The sequence below is a fragment of the Equus asinus genome, chromosome 1, assembly GCF_041296235.1.
Source record: "Equus asinus isolate D_3611 breed Donkey chromosome 1, EquAss-T2T_v2, whole genome shotgun sequence".
NCBI classification, from domain to species: domain Eukaryota; kingdom Metazoa; phylum Chordata; class Mammalia; order Perissodactyla; family Equidae; genus Equus; species Equus asinus.
Window position 1 is genome coordinate 160,688,874 of NC_091790.1, and position 21,321 is coordinate 160,710,194.

General features: G+C 45.2%; 1 protein-coding gene across 10 annotated transcripts in view; it reads right to left on the reverse strand.

Annotated features, from left to right (window-relative positions):
• NOD1 (nucleotide binding oligomerization domain containing 1) overlaps positions 1-20,745 on the reverse strand; it is a 50,541-nt gene extending 29,796 nt beyond the window's left edge. For 3 of the 10 annotated variants that reach the window (XM_070511379.1, XM_070511373.1, XM_014841055.3), the window contains exons 1-2: positions 19,120-20,745; positions 13,196-13,280 (exon numbers count right to left, since the gene is read on the reverse strand). The gene's annotated coding sequence lies outside the window, so the exon portion shown is untranslated. Of the gene's footprint in view, positions 1-8,234; positions 8,345-13,195; positions 13,281-13,885; positions 13,963-19,119 lie in introns of all 10 variants that reach the window. The other 7 variants (XM_014841057.3, XM_014841053.3, XM_070511391.1 and 4 more) reach the window with 5 other exon arrangements.
• Between the last annotated feature and the right edge of the window lie 576 nt (positions 20,746-21,321).

Consider the following 21,321-nt stretch of genomic DNA (forward strand, 5'->3'; position numbering starts at 1 on the left):
CTCTGAAGACAATGAAGCAAGGATTGGGGGAGGGCAGACAGTCAAAGGGAAAAAGAAGTAGAGAGAGGAGAGAGGAATTCTATAAGATGACAGAGCAGACTACTGAATAGAAATAAAATACAAGCCGCACATCATTTAAAATTTTCTAGTAGCCACATTAATCAAAGTAAAAACAAACAAGTGAAATTAACTTTAATAATACATTTTATTTAACCCAATATATTCAATGTATTATTTCAATATGTAATCAATAGAACATTAATGAAATATTTTACATTCACTTTTCTCATACTAAGGCTTTGAAATCCAGTGTATATTTTACACTCACAGCCCATCTCAACTTGGACCAATGACATTTCAAGTACTCAACAGCCACATGTGGCCAATGGCTACTGTACTGGACAGTGCGGCTCTAGAGGAATTACTGGAAGCCGGAGTACTGGGACGCTGAGCTCCTGCCCTGTCTCCACTTCTATCTGAAATACCGATGCCAGAAATGTCTCTGAATCGACTTTCTCAGACTGGTGGTTAAAGAAGTGAGGTCACTGATAATTCTTCAAACTCAGAAAGAAAATGAGTATGGGACCCATTGATGTATAGTCAAGGTAAAATTCCTTTCAACTGTTAGATACAAGTTTGCAGCTCTGCATGCTTACAAAGATAAAAAATAAGATACAAAAATGCTAACGATAGTATAAGGAGACAGGGACTCTCATACACCATGAGTGGGAATGTACATTGGCAGAAACCTTCTGGAAAACCATTTGACAGTATGTATCAAGAGCCTGAGAAAGGTTTCAATTTAGTAACTTTCCGTTCTAGAAATTTGCCTTCTGAAAAGATTCAGAGGTCGTGACAGCTGTGTGGGTTCTTTTTAAACAAGACCCTTCCACTTCTATCTATGATAGGGTAGCTTTTGGCTCCCACAGAGGCCAACTACAGGTGAATGGATCAACAAACTGGGGTAATTCACACAGTAGAGCACTCTTCAACAACAAATATGAGTGAAATACTAATACAGGAATGAGTGTCACAGACATGCTGAGTGAGAGAAGCCAGACTCAAAAGAGTTCATAGCGTATGATTCCATTCATATGATTCTGGAAATCTGATCTAGAAATCAGAGCAGTGGTTTTCTGGGAAAGGGGGATGAGAGTGGGGGAGAAATTGACCGCATAGAGGAATAAGAGAAATTTCTGGGGAGATAGAAATGTTCTTTATCTTGATTGGAGTGCTATGTGTGTATGCATACCCATATACATATACACACATACATACGTACATATGATTTGTCAAAAGTCATCAACCTGTACCTTTAAAATATGTGAATGTTATTGTATGAAATTATACTTCAATGAAGTTGATTTTAAGTAAAGGCAAAACACATTTCCAGATAAATAAAAACTGAGAGACTTTTTGTTGCCAGCCTAACTGCACTAAAATAAATACTAAATAGAGTTTTTCAGGTAGAAGAAAAATGATCCCAGGACAAAAACAAAATGAGAGCAGCAGAAAGTTTTAATATGTGGGTAAATATAAATGTGTATTGAACAAAACAATACTGATATCTTATGGGGTCTAAAATATATGCAGAAGTACACGTGTAATGGCAGTAACACAGAAAGTGGAAGGGAGTAAACGGAGTTAAGGTGTTCTAAAGTGAAAGCATTTTCTGGTAATAGGCAAAAGTATTACTTTATATTAGACAGCAATAACTCAAAGACTCAGGTTTTAATCTCTAAATTTACCACTAAAAAAATAATACAAGAATACTACTACTACTACTACTACTAAGAATAATAATAAAATAATACAAAAAAGAATACAAGACAATAGAAGGAAGAAATGGAAGAATAAAATACACTTAATTCTAAACGAAGCCAGGGAGAGAAAAAGGTATACAAAAAAAGTGAGACAAATAAAAACTAGACAACAGATATCAATCCAAATACAGTAGTCCCCCCTTATCCTTGGGGGAGACGTTCCAAGACCCCAGTGGATGCCTGAAACCACGGATAGTGCCAAACCTGACATATACTATGTTTTTTCCTACACATACACATTTGAGGTGTGACAGCAAAACTAGCATGAATTTCTTTTTCCTTCTTCACAATTTCATGAATAGAAGATTCATTCTTACCATAAATCTTAGCAACCTCAGAATACGATTTTTTTTTCTTTCCTTATTAAGTTGAGAACTTTCATCTTTTCACTTACGGGAAGCACATTATGGCTTCTCCTTGGCATATCTGAATTGCCAAAATCACTACTCTTGCGCTTTGGGGCCATTATTAAGTAAAATAACGGTTACTTGAACACAAGCACTACCACATGGAGACAGGCAATCTGATGACCCAGACGGCTACTCAGGTAGCATATACAGTGTGGACACTCTGGAGGAAGAGATAATTCACATCCTGAGTGGGACGGAGCAGGACTGCACGAGAGTTCATCACACCACTCAGAAGGGCTCACAATTTAAAACTTACAAATTGTTTATTTCTGGAATTTTTCATTTAATATTTTCAGACCCTGGTTGACCGAGGGTAACTGAAACCACAGATAAGGGGGGACTACTGTATGCTAGCAATTCAATTAAATATAAATGGACTAAATAACACCAAAACATAGATTGGAAGATTTGATAGAAAAAAACTACATGCTACATAAAGAGATACACTGTAAATAAAGTGACAGTTTAATTAATTCATTCATTCATTCCCCCAAATGGGAAAAAAAATGCAACCAAATACTAACCAAAAGAGAGCTGGCATAGCTATACTGAAATTAAAGTAGAATTTAAGGGAAGAAATGTTACTAGAGGTAGAGGAGCATTTCATAATGATAAAATGGTCAATTCTAAAGGATGATACAAAATTTTTAATTTGTATGCACCTAGTAACATCTTTTCAAAATATAAAAAGCAAAATTTGACAAACATAAAAGGAGAAATAGACAAATGCACAATCACAGTGGAGGACTCTAATATGTCTCTCAAAATAACTGAAAGAACAAATAGACCAAAAAAAGAAAAAAAACAGTAAGAAAATGAAGAATCTGAACAGAACAGTTAACAAGTCTCTCAACCAACATCTACAGAACACTATACCACCCAACAGCAACAGGATGCCCAGCATCATAAGTGCTCACGGAATGTTTGTCAAAACTGACCATATTCTGGACCATACAGCAAGTTCTTAACAAATTTTAAAGGGCTGTCATCATTCAGAATACATTCTCTGACCATGGTGGAATTAAGCTAGAAATCAAAAATAAAAAGATACCTAGAAAATCCCCAAGCCCACAGATCAAAGAAGAAATAAAAATGGAAAATTAGAAAATATTTTGAACTGCATGATAATGAAAATACACCATATCAAAATTTGTGGGATACAATTAAAGAAATCATAGAAATCTATAGCCTTATACGCATATAATAGAAAAGAAAAAAAGTCATATCATTTTGTATCATGCTTTAATTTATACTTTTACCATGGATATTTACTCTCGGTCATATTTTTTGAAAAGGTTTTTAAAGGATACAGGAAATACTACATGGATGGTATTCTAGTCTATCCAAGCAGTTTCTATACACATGTATGCATATATACATTATACATGTTCATAGAAATACCCATAAACACTAAGAAAAAAGATCAGAAGGAAACATACCAAAGCATTAATTGTGATTATTTCTGAGTGATGGGATTACAGGTGATTTACGTTATTTAGATTTTGGGGGACATATTCTAAATTATCTTTGATGGGGCCTAACTCATTTTTAAAATGAGAAAAAAGTAAATATTTTAGCCCATCCAAATGATAATTTTGGGGCCTGGGTTTAATTGTCAGGAACACTGCTGCATACTCCGACTGGTTTTTGAGCTTGCTGTCAGCCAGTCCTGTTGACCAGTAGCTTATTTGTTTAGAATAATAAGCAGATGAGGACAAGCACTGGGACCATGCAGGTCCCAGTGTTCTCTGGCAGCCATCACACTCTCCTCCCCAGCCACCAGGAGAAGCTGGAGGGGAGGCAGGCGTGCAGTGGTAGAAAACCACACCTTCCAGGAGAGCCCCACTTCATCAGTGGTGGTGTCCGCCCAGCAGGAGGAGAGCACGGCGCAGGGGGGAGGCCCCCTGGAGCGCGGAAGCCCTCAGGTTCATTCGTTTGTTCATTTTCATTTATCCTGCGCTCATGAGCGTCCGGGACATAGGGCGAATAAAGCTGACTGTAGCCCTGCCCTCAGGGGCTTACAGACAAGACAGACCGTGTGACCAACAGAAACCTACCAGACCACCAAACGCAAAGAAAACAAAATAACTGAATGAAAGGAAGAGGCTGATAATGGAGGAACAAAGCAAAGACTTCAGAATGAGATGAACTTGGAACTCTAGAATGGAGGGAGGTCTGCGTCAGCCAAAAGTCTGGGACAGACAAGTGAGGCCCGGGGATTAGAAAGGGCTTGTGGCCGACCTGCAGTCAGAATGCTCGCTCTGAGGTCACCGGGACACCCCAGAGAAAGGAGTCCTGCCTCCGGAGAGGAGCCAGGCCTCACCGGCAGAGACTGACTTCTATTCCTGTCTCTGTCCTGGAATCATGGGGAGGCCCCAGAGAAACCACACACACACGACACAGACACATATGGACACACACACTCAGTTTCACTTTCTAAAGAGGGATTTGTCCCAGGCCTGCTGCTTTCTTCCTTTCCCACTACCCCAGGGGACCCCGAAAGGAAATGGGCGTTCTCTGTAACTGAGATGCTAAGATAATAAACACTTTATAAAGATGTTTTCCATCTTCATAGATGTTCCTATGTTTGAATAACTTTTCCCCAAGTATAAAAGCATGCCTGCTCACTGTGGAAAATTTGAGAAATGCAAAAAAAAAAAAAAAAAAAAACGTTCAGAGAAAAAAACTGTCCCCTATCACCCACTACTCACATTTTGGAGCATTTGCTGTCTGCTTTTCTCCCTGAGCACTTATGCCTAAACTGATCTTTCAATATTTGGCATCATGCCATATGTATTTGTGTCGCTTTACCATGATCTCGGGTTTCTTTGTAACCGCCAAGGCCCTCTTTTCAGGGCAGAAGCTGGTTTTGGACAGACGATTTGCTCACCTGGTTTTTATTTTATAAAGAAGAGGAAGAGCCACCCACCACTCTTTGCTCTTTAAGTCCCCTCACCCGAGGAGTTCCAAGTACCAAACAGGATCAAAGATGATGACAAATGGCAGCACCTTCCGTGGCCCGGCCCTGCCTGCCTGAGCCACCAGGACACATCTGGATGCCTTGCCCAGCAGCCTCCACCAGCTGCCAGACACAGGACAACACGCTATCATCAATCAGACCAGACGGAGGGCTGCCAGGGGCCAGTGGGGGTGGGGGCGCTGGAAAGACTCCAGCATCCCACATTCTCATGCCTCCTTCTCCAGAGATCCAAGGGCAAGCCCTGTGCTGAGGGGGGGCCCCAGCATGGCACAGAATGACCATAGCTAACACTGAGTAGGTGCTTTACTAGGGGACCAGCACCTACTGTGGAGGCAGGAGAACACAGGGCTGCATGCGGTCTCTGGAGCCAGCCCAGCTGAGTTTGAACTCTGTCTCCATCGCTAGTTAGGAAGTTAGCCATCCTCTCTGTTCCTCAGTTTCCTCCAAGTGAGCATCCCTACCTCCACATGTGGCTGTAAGGACTGAGTTAATATTCACAAAGTGCCTAGAGGAGGGCTCCACACCGTAAATACTCAGTAATCAGCACCTCACTTAATCTTTACTCTTATCTCATTCAATCCTTAGGACAGCCTACGTGGCAGAGGTCCTTGTTACAGCCAATTTACAAATGAGGAAACTGAGGCACACAGAGGTGAAGCAGCTCCCCACCCTACAAACACACACAGAGTTTATGATCTGACAGAGCAGATGGACAGAGAACAAGGGATGACAGGCGTGGTGAGCATGTGGGATGAGAAATGAACAGAGCGAGCCAGGGCGGTCTGTAGCTCTCCTGAAGGCTTCCTGGGCCCCCCGTCACCCCCTGCAGAGGAGAGTGACGGGGAGAAGTGCTCAGAGCCCCCCTCTCTTGGGGAGTTTGAATTTGAGACACCCAGAGAGACGTCGAGTCCCAAGAACCACAGCACGTGAGTGGTGGGTCAAGGCGGCCCGCTGCTGAGGGACACAGTCCACGGCCACCCAGGCACCCCACCCCTTATCCCACGTATCCTTACTATGAACCCCCACGAGCAGAGACAACCTCAGCATGTGCCTCTGCGCCCCGAAGGACACTAGCAAACACGTCCATTCAGCGGTGGCTTCTTTCTGTGCAAAATCATCCAGCAGAGCCCGAGCACAGAGTCACCCGCCTACAGAGTGAGCACGAACGTCAACTCCCAGGATGAGCCAAGAGAATCTGGCCTCCATCCCAACTGATGGGGGGGCTAGATCAAGAACAGAAACCTCATGAAAACCATTTCCCATGATCCACACTGGCCTCCTGATTTCACTCTTAGACACCCAATTGTTGGGAATCATCATTCACTCTTTTATATATATATTTCAAAATAGATGACACAGCTTTCCACAAACTGGCTTTGCAATACCAGCACATAAGTCCTATTCCTTAAAACATTCTTTAACAATGTATCAGATGATCACTTAAAAGTACAACCCGGAGTTGACCTATGAGCTCCATGGTGTCAGGCCACTCTTCCAGTATTTCTGCCCCCAACACTTTCTGCATATAAGCTGCAGACAAATACAAACACAAATAGAATCAAGCCAGCTGTGCTGGCATCCACGTGCTGGCCCAGGGCCAACAGCCTACGCTCCTATCCTGACCAGCCCTGCCCATATTCTGTTCCTTTCTCGAAGCGTGAGTTCCCAAACAGGCTGCTGCTCTCTGGAACTTTGGGGGCCACAGGAAAAGGTAAAAGATTTTATAGAGAGAAAGGACAGGCTTATGGGATAAGACTTTGTTATCCATTGGACAATGTTTGCAGACTTCCCTACCCCTTTCTTGAAAAACAACATCTGATAGAAGTATGCTGCTCATCAAATGGCTTGGATTCTCCTCCTGGGTACCAGGTAGTTACACGTCCCGACCCCCTTGAAGTTTACTTGCTTTGACTCATGAAATGTGAGCAGAAGTGGAATGAGTTACTCTGGGCAGGAAGCTTTCAGTGCATAATTTATCCACGTGCAACGCTCTTTTTCCTCTGGCACTAAGACCAGCAACATTCGAGGTGGTGGCTGCTCTGTCCACCCAGGCCCACAGATAACAACAATGCTAAGCTGTGAGAGACAAAGAGTGTGAGAAGGAATCAACCTTTGTTGTCTGAGCTACTCAGCTTTTGGAATTACCCGTTACTGCAGCACAACCTAGCCCATCCTGACAGATACCATAATTTTGGACAAGACAAGCATTCAGCACACTGGGAAAACAAGGCCCAAAGGGATGAAGTGAGTTGTCAGATAGCTGGTTGGAGGCAAAGTAGGAATTATTAAGAGGCTGATCCAGGATGCTTACCACAGCCCTCTCCCTTCCTTCACAAGACAGCAGTTTCTACAGGACAGAAACCTCACCACTAAAGGACTACTCATGGTAAAGAAAAGCCACTACAATTGTTTTTTCAGATACCATAAAACTGACTGACTTTACTGAATTAAGAGTCAAGACAAGTCAAAATAAAGCATCATTCTCTGCCTACCTCTGACTTAGAAGTAATTCTATAAAAGACAATACTAATTTATTAAAAAGAAAAAAAAGGCACACAAGTAAGCCACGCATACTCTTGATTTGCACTGAGGTGGCTGCACCTGCTTGGTGTGGCTCCAGACCCTGTCATCTCACTCCACTCAGTTGCTTGCCTCTGTACCAGAACCATGGCCATCTCTGCCCAGGCCACTGCCATCACTTCTGTCAGAACCATCCGTTAGGAACCATGTGAAACTGTTACATGATTTGTACTGTTTTAATTTTTTACAAAAAGAATATATACTTACATAACTTAAAGTTATTTTAGAGCTTTTTTAATCATCAGGGCATCTTAGAACAGCTTGAGATAGGTCCCATCAATCACCTAGTTCTACGGAACTTTGACTTCACACTCAGAGAGCCCATCCCCGAGGAAAAAGTGCTCAGTCCCCATTAAACTGAATGGTAGTTCATTAAAACCAAACAAACCCATATGATGTTACAACTCTCTCTGTGCACCTGTAAAGGAATGAAAAGCTTGCCTGGTTTGATGAAACATCATAGTCAAGCTGATGGGTTTGTGGGCGGGAACGGTTTTATTTTGTCTTCAATTTAGTAGGAAGCTGTCAACTTGTGGATATTGCCACAAAGCCTGGTTTGAAATAAGGAATCTAAAGTGAAAAAATGAATCCCCACAAAAAAATGTACAGAGCAAAAGAGGCAACGAAACTCACTTTCAAGCAGATCTTTAAAATCTTGGGACTCAAGGAATACCATATTGAAGAAATGCTCCATGATTACCTAGCATTTCACTTCTTTTGTCTTGTATTTCCCCTTCTTCTCATGTAATACAATCCTCTGAACACTTTAAACCAATACTGGCTCAACTGCCTTCTGGGTAACACTCTGACCCTAACTGATGTTTTAATTTTGATGGAAGATGCCAAAGGGACCTCACAGTTTCCCACCCAGTATCTACTCCCCATACAAATGGTTATCATTACCAAGGAAATCACTCTGGATTCTTCCTCCCTTTCTGTTAAGAGCACAACCTACCACTAAGGTCTAACCAGCAAATACCATCTCTGGCCAAGGCGCAACCTGCTGTGCACGATATGTGCTTCTAAAACAGTCTGTCTACCACAGTCCTGGACAATCAGAATCGATAACTGATATCTATGTATTAAATTCAGATTTAAGATAAGTTAAAATAAAGCCATCATTCCCTGCCTACCTCAAACAGGTACCTGCCTACCTCGGAGATGATATTACCCAGATTCAAAATGTCAATAAGGTATAGGCTCCACCAACCTGGCCGTAGCCCCCAGCATCGCTTGAACACACATAACCACAAACGTTGAGGATCATATCTGGATTCTTCTCCAGGAAAATACTTCTCTCTTGAATAAGATGCATTTTGGTGAATGGGATCCAGCCTCCTTAGACCAGTTTCCCAACAGTGAAGACAATAATACCGTGTTTGTTGACATGAACCACTTGGATATTCAGGGAGAAAGTGGTGATGTGAACAGCATGGCTCCGCCATCCTTCAAGTTGCCCCGTAATGAGGCGGGGCGAACTAACTCATCCCAACAGCAATCCAACAGAAAGCTAACACCAAGCACATTTTTATACAATATTGACAGAGCTGCACAGAGAATACATACAATGGGTCAACTCAAACAGGGTCCTTTTTTCCCTGCTGCGTAATCCACACAAACATTAGCTCGACCATGCTTCCAGGCTTCAGCGACTAGATAAACTCAAGCCACCATTCTTTAATGGGTCTACACAGAACCCCATCTCTCATGGGGTTTTTTGGGGGGTGGAGGTCTATTCATTTTTCTTCTTTTGTTTTCAATTTCTTAACCTGGAAAACAAGCTCAATCCTGTATGCCTCTGCCAGACTAGAAAGCTTCTAACAGCCCCCTCTGGAGAAAATTCAGCAGACGGATGAGGCTACAATTATTATTTGAAGCTTTAAGCTCCATTAACACTCATTTACTTTAAGTATCTGAAAGCACTTAATCCCTCAGAATTTCAAAGCAGATATAAAAATCGGTCAGTCTCTCTCAATAGCTCCTCTCTTTCTCCCTCTCTCCCTCCTCCCCCCTTTTCTCTCTTTCTCTCTTGTGAAAGTACCAGAGTTTGAACTCCAGATACAGACACTGGCGCCCTGCCTACAAAGGAAGGAATGCAGGGGCAGCCATGTAAGCCCTCGGGGTGGACGATGGTGGAATGCTCACATCCTTTCACAGCTGCCTGGGCCTTCTGAGACGTCATATGTCTGCCTCCACAACCCTCACACCCAAGCATCTCCTTCTTCTGGTCAAGAAACTCTGTTTGGAATGCATGCAGAGCCAGCTCCTCCCTTCTCTGCTGAAACCATGGGCTTCTAGAGTGGAACAGAATGCAGTCCAACGCCCCTGTCTTAGAAATGAGGAAACTGAAGCCCTGGGCAGGGCAGAGACTTTTCTGGATCAACCAGAACTAGAACCTAGGTCTCCGGGCACAGAAGCAAGTACTCCTTTTGTTTACTTCTGGTTAGAGCGGCCCCCTCAGGGGCCAAGAGTCTTGCCCTATCCCCCCAGCAGTTGTGACTGACGCCAGTCAGAGTAGGGGAAGGGCGGGGGTCCCACCTCCTCCTCTCCGCCCCTCAGCCCCTCTCTCCCTGCTGGGAATTCCCGTGGTACTTTATCCCCACCTCTCTCAGAGGATGTGGTACTTTACTTTCTTCCTTTTCTAAATTCTCCCTGCACATCAACTGATGGTTGGCAGTCAAGGGCCAAGGCTCTAAGACCAGGCTCCTTGGTTCTAATCACTAGCTTTGGACAAATACCACCACCTTCTGTGCCTCAGCGTCCTTCTCTGTAAAATGTGGACAGCAGGAGCACTGCCTCCTAGGACTGCTGTGAGGATTCAACGAGGTCATACACATACGGCGTTGAGAACAGCACTGGTCACACAGAGAGGGCAGTCTAGGCCAGGACTTCTGTCTGGTTCATCCCTGAGGCCCAGCATTTGACTGTCAGGGGCGGTGTGCATCTGGGTAGTCACTGTATCTCCAGCACATAGAGGACGCTAGATAAAAAACTGTCGACTCAATGCGTCTGGCACAGTGCACTTACAGACGTGCTTCACTGATGCTCACTGAACGAACATGTGCATTTCCAAAGCTCACAGGCTCACTTGGGGACTGTCACTTGCTAAGCTTATCAGTGGATAAACTCAGATTTGCAGGCACCAGTATTGCTACTGCTCCAAGGCATTTTAGTTGCCGCTTTAAAGTTTAACCAGAGCCCAGTTGTCAATTTCCAGAGCATTGTCTATACATCCTCTTGGTACATAATCACCTGTTGCTTTGACAATGCCTCCCAACAGTGCCTTATGGGGATGACATGCAACTGTTGATTGACATTTTCCTGGTGTTATCCAGGCTTTGAAAAATAAAGTTCCAAAAACACCCTGCTTGGTATTCATCTCTGAGGGGCCAGTGAATAGAAACATCTGAATAAAGAAAGCCAACAGAAGACAACAGAGCCTTGAATCGGCAACCCCAATCTGGAACTCCGTGCGTGGGTTTAAATCCTCATACGGAAGAAAATGCCACAGAAGGGGCAGGTCCGGAAGCCAGAGGATATCTGGAGGTGGCGTTTAGCATCAACACAGAAAACGTCTGGAGCTTCTCATTCGAATGGCATTCCACGAGAACAAAATATGTCAAGTCACCTCACAGGCTTGAGTTGGAACTTGGCCTTGAGTAAATACACACTCTGCTGGCCAAAACATCGAGCTGGAGACTTCCATTCACCCCCCCTTGAACTTGTATCCACAGTCAGCAACTGTCTGGGACACAAATTTACGCTGGAGCTTGGCCAGAGGGTACCTGGGATGTGTTGGGGGCGGGGTGACCCTGAGTGGCATTGAGAGGTTGAGAAGATGCTGAGTTCTCCCGAGAGGTGGCACACCCTGGGCCTGGACTACTCTGGAGCCCTCATCACCCAGTGTGGTCCTATCTTAGGGAGCAGGCCCACCCAGCCAGCCAAGACACACCTGACCTGCTGTTGCCTCTCACTCTGTGATCTCGTGACCACTTCACAGGAGTGAGGAGAAAGGCAGAGTGCAGACACCCCAAAGCAAGCCAGCACACAGGGCTAAGGTCTTGGCCCCATACAGTTGGGGGCCTTTTCTGTGACCTGAAAGCTCTAAATAAACAAGAATTTTTTTCCAAACCCTGTGTCTTTTAAGTGCATGCAAATTCCCCGGCAGATGATCAGGGCCAGGAAAGCACCTCTTTCAGGGCTTATGGGCTAAAGCCAGAGAAAGCAGAACAGACTAGCATGAAAAACTGTCTGACACTCCTTCCCTTGGCCAGGGGCTTGCCAGCATTGTGTACCTGCAGACCCTGCACTCTGACATCCACGCTCCCAACCTGCCTCTGCTCTTTGGGGTCTTTTGCTCTTGTTTCCAGGGAGCCAAGAAGGATTGGAGTCCCCCCTTATCCATCCATTGAGGCTCCTGCTGAAGGATGCTGATGCCTAGGAGGTCCACACACATTTATACACATCTGTCCCAGAAAACCACGAAGCAGGCACTGTGGGTCAGGCAGACCAGGCTCCGCATCCTGATTCTGCCATCTTTTGCTTTGTTCTGAGCTTCAGTTCCTTCATCTAGAAGTTGAAAACCATAATTTCTCTCTCCAGAAGTGTCTCACTCATTAAGACAAGATTTATAAAACTTAAAAAATAGGGGTTGTTAATTATCTTTTTCTTGTAAATTACTAACATAGAAAAATGGCGGTAGGGAGGGGGGAGGTGACTCTCATGGCCTCTCACTGCCTTTTAGAATAAAATTCCTAACCCTTTCCAGCCCAAGAAGCTCTGCTTGGCCTGAGCTTGGTTCATTCTTTAGCTCTCTCTACACCCTCCTCAACACGCCCAGTTCTTTCCCACCTCTGAGCCTCCAGACACACTGTTCCCTGCATCTGACACGCTCTAATTCCTCTTCACCCCCAAATCCTAGTTAAAAAGGCTCATTCTTAGAGGGGCATATCCCAGACTCCCCTAATCCTGGTACAGCTCAGACGCCCTGTCTCATGACATACTGCTGTTTTCTCTTACACACTTCCCCCAATTTATAACTATCTATAACTATTTATAACTATCTATAACTAACTATTTATAACTGTCTATAACTATCACCCCTTCCTCCTCGAATAGCCTGCACACTCCATTCAGCCAGGCACTGGGTCTGTTTCATTCACTGCTGTATCGCAAACCCTTAGTAGACTCCTGGCACCAGCAAGGTCCTCCCAAGAATATATGAATTAATGTGATGAAGAACCGAAGCGCCAGTGCGCCAGGAGGAACCTGGAGCTACAAACAGCTTTCTAACAGCCTTCGACACCAAGCTGCCGAGCCAGCAAAGCACTCTGCATCCATGGGAAAGCCAGAGGAACAATTGCCCCCTCATCATCAGAAATGCTAAAGCATCCACAACTCACTCAACGGAGAGTGTGCTTTTCGGGGCCCGGGGTCCACTGGCCCAGGCCTCCTGGAGGATTGCCAGAGCTCCACAAGAGGTGCAACCTGTTAGGGTGTAAAGAAGAGAGAAGATGAGTGAGGAATTTATTACAAGGTAGTGTAGGTGGCACAGGCCACTGCACTGTCAAGGGGATGTTGTTAAATACTGTCGCGTCCCCCTGAGTCCCATCCCGGGAACTTCCAGGCCTGCTTTCTGTCTTCCCAAATACGCTACACACCTGTCTGGATGAAGGTATGTTTCATTACACCCAAGCTAACAATCTCAGGGCACTGAGATGACATTTATCTCAAAACAAGCATCATAACCCCCTCTAATAATGCTAGTCAATGCCAGTATCAGGGTTCCCCCACCTCACTCAGTGGACATTAGATCAACTAGCACAGGCAATGGTTAAGGTTTAAAAGTTGCAATTCTGGAGTGGGGCATGGGGTATCCCACTCTCACTTCATAAGCAGGACATCCTTTAGAAGTTGGGGCTCTGTGTCTAGAAATACAGCTCTAGAAAGACCATAAGCACATCTGCTGGTTAGTTACAGCAGGCAGGCAAGGGGAGGTAGGGGGTCAGCAGAGAGGGAGGGGTCCTCACTGAGTGCAGGCTCAGTGGTTGGGAACCAGGACCCTGCTTCAAATCCTGGGTGCAAGCACTTACTATGTATTGACATCAGGCTAGTTATTTAATCTCAGTGAGCCTCAGTCGTCCCATCTGTAAAACAGGGAAAATGAGAACTACCGCACAGGGTTGCTGGGAAGATCAAATGAGCCCCACAACCCTCCCCAAACCTAAAGCTCTTGGACCAGTGTTGTACATGTAAATCTACGTAAGCATTATCATTTAGGGTCTATCAGATCAGATGCATCATCATTTCATTTCATTTAACCAAGCCTCAAACCAATCCTTCCAGATCCGTAGAGTTATCCCCATTTTACAGATATAAAAATGGAGGCTCACGACGGTTAAGTACCTTACTCAAAGCCACACAGCTAGGAGATGGCAAGACCAGCACTTGAACCCAAGTAGTCATCATAATCATTATCATCATAACAATTACCGTTTACTGAAAGCCAGGTGGTGTGCTAAGCACTTTACATCAATTATCACATACTCAAAACCACTCTGTAAGGAAAGAATTATTATAACTATGTTACAAAGGAGGACACAAGGTTGAAAAGGTTAAACATCTTGGCTGAGGTCACACAGTTAGTTAAGGGATAAAGCAGGGGCTCGATCTCAGTTTTGACACCAAAACCCATGGTTTCTTCCATTGAAGTCCTGCCTATTTGGTATTTGTTATGGATCTCATATCTCCACTTGAAATCATCAACGTGCCTGAATTCATATTAAACGTAAAGCACTGGCCTTGTTGAATGGCGTCCAGGAATGGCCCTCTCCAGGAAGGGGGCTGGCCGACGGCCTGCACTGTAGCAAGGAGTTAAGAAATCTGCAAAGAAAAGCCTAGCTTTCCATCTGGCTCCTTCTAGAAGGTTTGGTTTGGGGTGGTAGATAACAACTGGGGAATGTGCTAAAGCATGGGAAGTTCTTAGTCACCAGAATTTTATCTTTGGGGAAATATTTGTGGGAATATCACAAATATTTTCTCAAGCAAATCCTCATCTGCTCACAGATCTTCCACCATGTAAAGATTTTCCTTAGCGATATGGGACTGCCCTCCCCAGTTACATGCGGCTCTGAAAACATCTACCCAGTGTTGGGGCCCAGGGTAGGCTGCCCTGAAATATCCCACAATGGCATACTGATTATTTTGAATGAAAGGTACTTGCTTTGACTTGAAGTTTGGACTCTCCTCTCTCTGTTCCCCCCAAAGCATGGGGAAATAAATCTCCCATGTGAAGGGTGCTTTCCCCACACCAGGAGAGAGAGCGACATCTTCATTACCAGAGCTGAGAATTCAGGGTGGAAAAGCCTATGTAAACAAACCTTGTCACTTTTATTAACTTACTACCTCAAACCCAAACTCTGCTTAAATTCCTCACTAATTATGTACCCCAAACCCAAGTTTCTTTGTCCTGTCAATTCCTCACAAATTGATTCTTTTTTTTGTGTAAAAAGGTATATAAACTGCTTGCTTTGTTCACTCTGTGAGCATCATTTTTTTAATGATTTTCCATGCGCATGTAATAGATCGGTTTTTCTCCTGTTAATCTGGTCTTGTGTCAATTTTATTATTAGTCCAGCTGCCATAAGAACTCAAAAGGGGGGGCCAGCCTCGTGCTGTAGTGGTTAAGTTCACACATTCTGCTTTGGGGCCCAGGGTTCGCAGGTTCAGATCCTGGGTGAGGATCCACACACTGCTTATTAAGCCATGCTGTGGCAGCATCCCACATACACAACAGAGCAAGACTGGCACAGATGTTAGCTCAGGGCCAATCCTCCTCAAGCTAAAAAAGAGGCAGATTTGCAATAGATGTTAGCTCAGGGCCAATCTTCCTCACCAAAAAAAGGAAGACAGACAAATGGCCAATAAACATACAAAAAGTGCTCAACTTTAAAAAAAAAAGAATTTGGGGCCGGCCTGGTAGCGCAGCGGTTAAGTGCACATGTTCTGCTTTGGCGGCCCAGGGTTCACTGGTTTGGATCCTGGGCACGGACATGGCACCGCTTGGCAAGCCATGCTGTGGTAGGCATCCCACATATAAAGTGGAGGAAGATGGGCACAGATGTTAGCTCAGGGCCAGTCTTCCTCAGCAAAAAGAGGAGGATTGGCAGCAGTTAGCTCAAGGCTAATCTTCACCAAAAAAAAAACTCAAGAAGGGTAAAGGGGGGAATTCTCCCCCCCACCACCTCAACACAAGTCATTACATCCTCCCAACTCTTTTCTGCCCCTAACCTAGTATGGTAGTGATGACACAAAGAAGGGCAGGGGCTATCGACATCCTGAAACAAAGATATAACAGTGGTGACTTTTTATGGTTTCTTAAAATATTAATCTATCAAAACCTAGTGCTAATCTGGTGCTCACTTTGCAATTACCTGAGCCTTCATGTTGAACTATTTATTAGTCCTTCAAACTATAGTTTTCTATAATTTAGAAGAAAATGACTACTCAGCAAAACAAATTCCGAAGGGGCAGTTTACTAGAGAGTACCCTACTGATCTTAAGGAAGTGTAACACAAAATTACATTGCTGGCTCTAAAGACGCATATCCCTTGCTAGGGCTCCTCTCCATCAGAGGGCCAAGATCCCCTCAGAGGGACAGCATCTCCAGCCTGGCTGGCTCAGTGGCTCCAGAGGCTGGGAGGAGGGCAAAGGGGAGGGGTGACGGGAAGCTTAATTGGCCAACTCTGCATCCTAACGTCTGCCCACAGTTTGCTCTGCGGCAATTCTAGATAAAACACAAGAATAAAAATTCCATCCAGGAAGTCTTGCTTTGACACACTTTCTAGCACTGGGTAAAAAAACATCAATTAATTGAAATGGCAATGATTCCTCACTTCTTAATACAAGGGTCAAGTTTGGAAAAAACACTTGCCCTCAATGCTCAGGTGATGCACCAAAGAGTTTTCCTCAGAACAAGTTCAGGCCTTGAGCACGCACGAAAGGAGGCCCCTGTGTGAAATGCAACTGACATTACCCAGAAGATAAAAGAAAACAGGACTTCCAGAAACTTGGAAAATACCTACAGCTTCTGCATGACAAAAACTCAGCACAAGTACAAACTTTAGCTTTCCTAATTTCATCTTGCCTAAACTCCCCTAAAAAGGGAGAATCATAAGACAAACTGGTAACTTAAACCTCAAATCCCAGGTTGATGTCTTAGGTTTTGAAGAAATACTGAACTCTTTGGATAAAAAGAGACAAGAAATTGATATTCTCGTTTAAGCAAAAACGAGAGATCGCCCACACATGGTAAAAGCAGTTGACCTTTACACCCACATTACATCACTGTTGCTATTTCTAATGTCTAATCTAACAGTGTGGCTGTTACTGTCAAAATGATGGTCAATGACACACAGCAGGTCCCAGGGTGAAAGGTTCAGCTGGGATGCTGGCATGGATACTATAAGATGTGGGTCCTCCCCTTCTCTAAATTCCTGACTCTTCTTGGTCACTGAAGAAGGATTCATTGTCTCTAGGCCAACAGTCAGGAGCAAAACAAGAAGATCCGGGGCGTGGCCCGAGGATGCTGCCAGCAGGAGAGCCACGTGTGTTCCCACATCAATTCTGAGACCTGGAGACAGCCCGGCTTTCTTGGGAGCCTGTTTTTTGATATATGTGGCAGTGGGGTGGAGGAAGTCTCAAGATTAAGGATCACTTTCTTTTGTCAAGAAATTCATTCCTATCACATGGTGTAAAACGATTCCAGAGCCATTAATAAGCCATCTTTTGGGAGGCCTGAGATTCCAGACCTCAAAGCAGCCAGAGGCCCAAGGGGTTAGGATCCACAGAGCCCTTCCCCGAGCAGGGCAGGAGAAGAGCAGGGGAACGGAGTTTCATGGGAGACGATGTCTGGACAAACGCTCTGCCTCATCGTGGCTGTACGAAATGAACAATCATTGAACACAAATCACCACTACTGTGCCTAATAACTAGCACTGTCAGAGCATCTGCCATGTGCCACCTGCCCTGCCAGGCGTCTGATACACATTCCCTTATTTAACTATATTAGCCCCAGGACACAGTTACTATTTTTATCCCCATTTTAGAGTTAAGAAAACAGGGGCTCAGAGAGGTCATGTAACTTGCCCATGGTCACATATCACAGAAGTGACAGAATCTGAATGTGGGCCCAGGTTTGATGGGCTCCAAAGCTTGAACTTATTTCTCCGTTCCACAAAAATGAAACCTGTTCTTCATAGACCCTTCGTAAGTCCTCTCTTCTACCTCTCCGCTGAGGTTTGTTTTAAATCCACCTTTCTCATCTGCCCGGCACACGTCTGTCTCTTGTCCAATGGTCCTGCTTGCTGGATTACAGCTACTTGCCCCCAGCATCTACCCCAGGTGAGGACAGGGTCCATGCTGTGGAATCCACTGCTCTCTAATATCCACAGTAAAGTTACTCATCCCTGGACATATCTTAAGTAGGGGGCTTTCAGAAGGAGAGGCAAACCTGGCCCTGTGGCAAGCACTCCTGGCTTCATCCTTAAAGCAGAAAACCCACAAGTTGTCAAGGCCATGGGTTTACTGCTTCCCTCAACTTAATTTCAAATGCCAACAATGGAGGCATTTCCCAGAAGGCAGAACCAAGAGGGCCTGGTAATCTGGCATTCCTGTTTTTCATGATGTGCCAACAGACTACGTGAATATCCGAGGCTATTTTGAACAACGCTATTGAGGCGACCCTGCCAAGCATTGTGTCATTCCCCTCCTTTGCGGCTCAGGAAGCCCGAAGGAAGGCCGCTGCCCAGTCCCCAGGCCCACACAGGACGCTGAGCGCAGCCGGATTCGTCTGCAGGCTGGCCTCCATCAAGGCCCCCCGCCTGCCTTTCCACCTTCTCTCGGCTGCCTCCCTTTGGTCACTGGTTCTCAACCCTGGCTGTATCTTGTAATCACCGGGGGAGTCTAAACGATACAGAGGCCTGGGTCCCACCCCCAGGGATTCTGATGGACTCGGTCTGGGGTGCGGCCTGGGCATCCGGATTTTAAAAGCGCCCCGGTGATTCTGAGGTGTAGGCAGGATTGAGACGCCCTGCCTAGACCGCCGTGGGATACACGATTCCGCTGACGCTGAAGTTCATTCCTCTTAACTTTCGCTGCGTTCCTCAAACTCCCGGGTTTCTCTGCCTCGTTCCACCTGGAGCTCTTCCAGGGCAGCTTTTCATTCCGCCCGCACGCAGGATCCCGCCTCCCTGCGCCTCCTCCATCACGGCGCCCGGGACCCCAGAAAACTTCTGCCCCGCGCGAACGCCTCGTCGTTGGGACTTACCTGGCCGCCAGGTTTGCAGACCTCGCAGCGGCTGGGAGCGAGAGCCCGAGCCAGGCGCGCCCGGGAGCGCGGCGCCCCGCTGCTGCGCCAGGGACAGGGCGGGAGCGGGCGCTCGCCGGCGGCCGGAACGGGAACTGGCCGGGCGGCAGTGGCAGCCGCGCCCCTCCGGCTGTGCCCTCGAGCCTCGGCGGCCTGCGCGGTCAGGCCCCGGCCGTGCTGCGGCGGACGAGGCAGGGTGGGCGGTGCGGCCGCTCTCCTGGGCCGGGAGACGCCGCGCGCAAAGAATGGCCTCGGGCGGCCCCCAGGGCGCTCCCTGCAAGAGCGAGAGCGGCCAACCCCCGCGCGGCGGCCAGCGGGCAGGCGCGAGAGTCCTGCCAGGCCTGACACGCTCGGGAGCTCCTGGCGCTAGCTCGGCCCCAGCCGCGGCCAGCCCGGGCCCGTCCCCCTAAAAGTGCCAACTCAGCACTTGCAACCAGAGGCAACTCCTGGGCATGATGGTGAAACTCTCCCACATGCTCCCCGATGAAAGGAGCTCAGAGTAATCACAGGTTTTACAACAGAGCATGGACTTCGATTTACACTTCCTAAAATTTAAAAATTTTATATTCCTTTCCTTATATCTGTTCTTGGCAGTGTACATTTTATATTCTAAACTTTATGCTGTAATGACTTGTAAAGGAGTTTTTAACATGCTAATAAGTTTCTCTAATAAAATATTTTTTAAACGTCTCAAATGGGGAAGGTTTACATAGGCCTATAGATGCTATGAAAAGTCACTTATTCACGCTAAAGTACGTGCAATCATGTGACCACATATGCACGTAAATATTTGAATTGTCATCAAATGCTGCCTTCTGAGAAAGGGAAAGTATGTTCACAACTCAGAAGTGGAACTTTGCGAACGGAAAATTGATGAAATACAAGGCGCAAACTTGTAAACACCAAAATGAAGATTCTAAAGATGCTAATTCCTCTAGTTTGTTCTTATATGAACTGGTAGAAAAAACAGAAAAATTTTCTTTCCTAATAGGATTCTGAATTTTATCTTCCATGTCTTTTAAACTCTCTTTTGTATTTTTCATATACTGGTTTTGTGGCTGCTTTCTGAGTAACTGCTTCAGTTCTGTCCTGACCTTCATCAATTATTCATAGATATGTGAATCTGCTCTTTAACTCATCTGTGGTAGGCAGAATAGTGCCGGACCCCCCACCCCACCATGTCCTACACCTGGAACTGTGAATATGGTAAAGAGAATTAAGGGAGCAGATGGAATTAAGGGTGCTAATCGGCTGATGCTGAGATGGGAAGATTATGGTGGATTGTTGGTGTGGGCCCAGTGTAATTAGAAGCATCCTTATAAGTGGAAGAGGGAAACAAGAGAAGGAGTTCCAAAGAGATGGAAGCCAGAGAAGGACCTGGCCTGTTGTTGCTGGCTTTGAAGATGGAGGAATGGAGTTACAAATCACCAAATGAGGGTCGTTTCTAGAAGCTGGAAAAGGCAAGGAAATGGATTCTCCCACAGAGCCTCCACAAGGAACACAGTCCTACAGACATCTTGATTTTAGCCCAGTGAGACCCATTTCAGACTTCTGACCTCCAGAACTGTAAGATAATAAATTTGTGTTGTTTTAAGCCACTAAGTTTGTGATAATTTGTTACAGCAGCAGTAGGAAACCAATACCCCATCTATTTAAGTTCTTCATTCAACAATAATATATTTACTTTCTAAAAGTCCTTTGGTTCTATTTCTAGTTTTCTTGGCCATTTTTAACAGTCTCCTGTTCTTTGCTGTTCTTTGCTCATATATAGTTATTTTTTGTTTAACTAAACTTTATTTAAAGATAATTGTAAATTCACTTGCAGCTATAAGAAACACTGCAGAGGCCATCACCATCGCCACTGCCATTACTGCTGGAGCTGAAGCCACCACCACCTCTCCTCAGTACTATCTTTCTTTTTGGATTCCTGGCATGGCTGACCCTGAAATTTCTGTCTACTGGAGTCATTAGAGATACCAGAAGTTGGTGTCAAGATGGTGGCGTAGGCAGACTCTGAACTCACCTCCTCCCATGAACACAACCAAGTTACAACTATTCTTGGAACAATTACTCTAGAGAGAGAACTGAAAACTGGATAAAAAGAACTCCCACAACAAGAGACAGTCCTGACTGAAGCAGAAGAGGCAGAAATTGCTTTCTGGA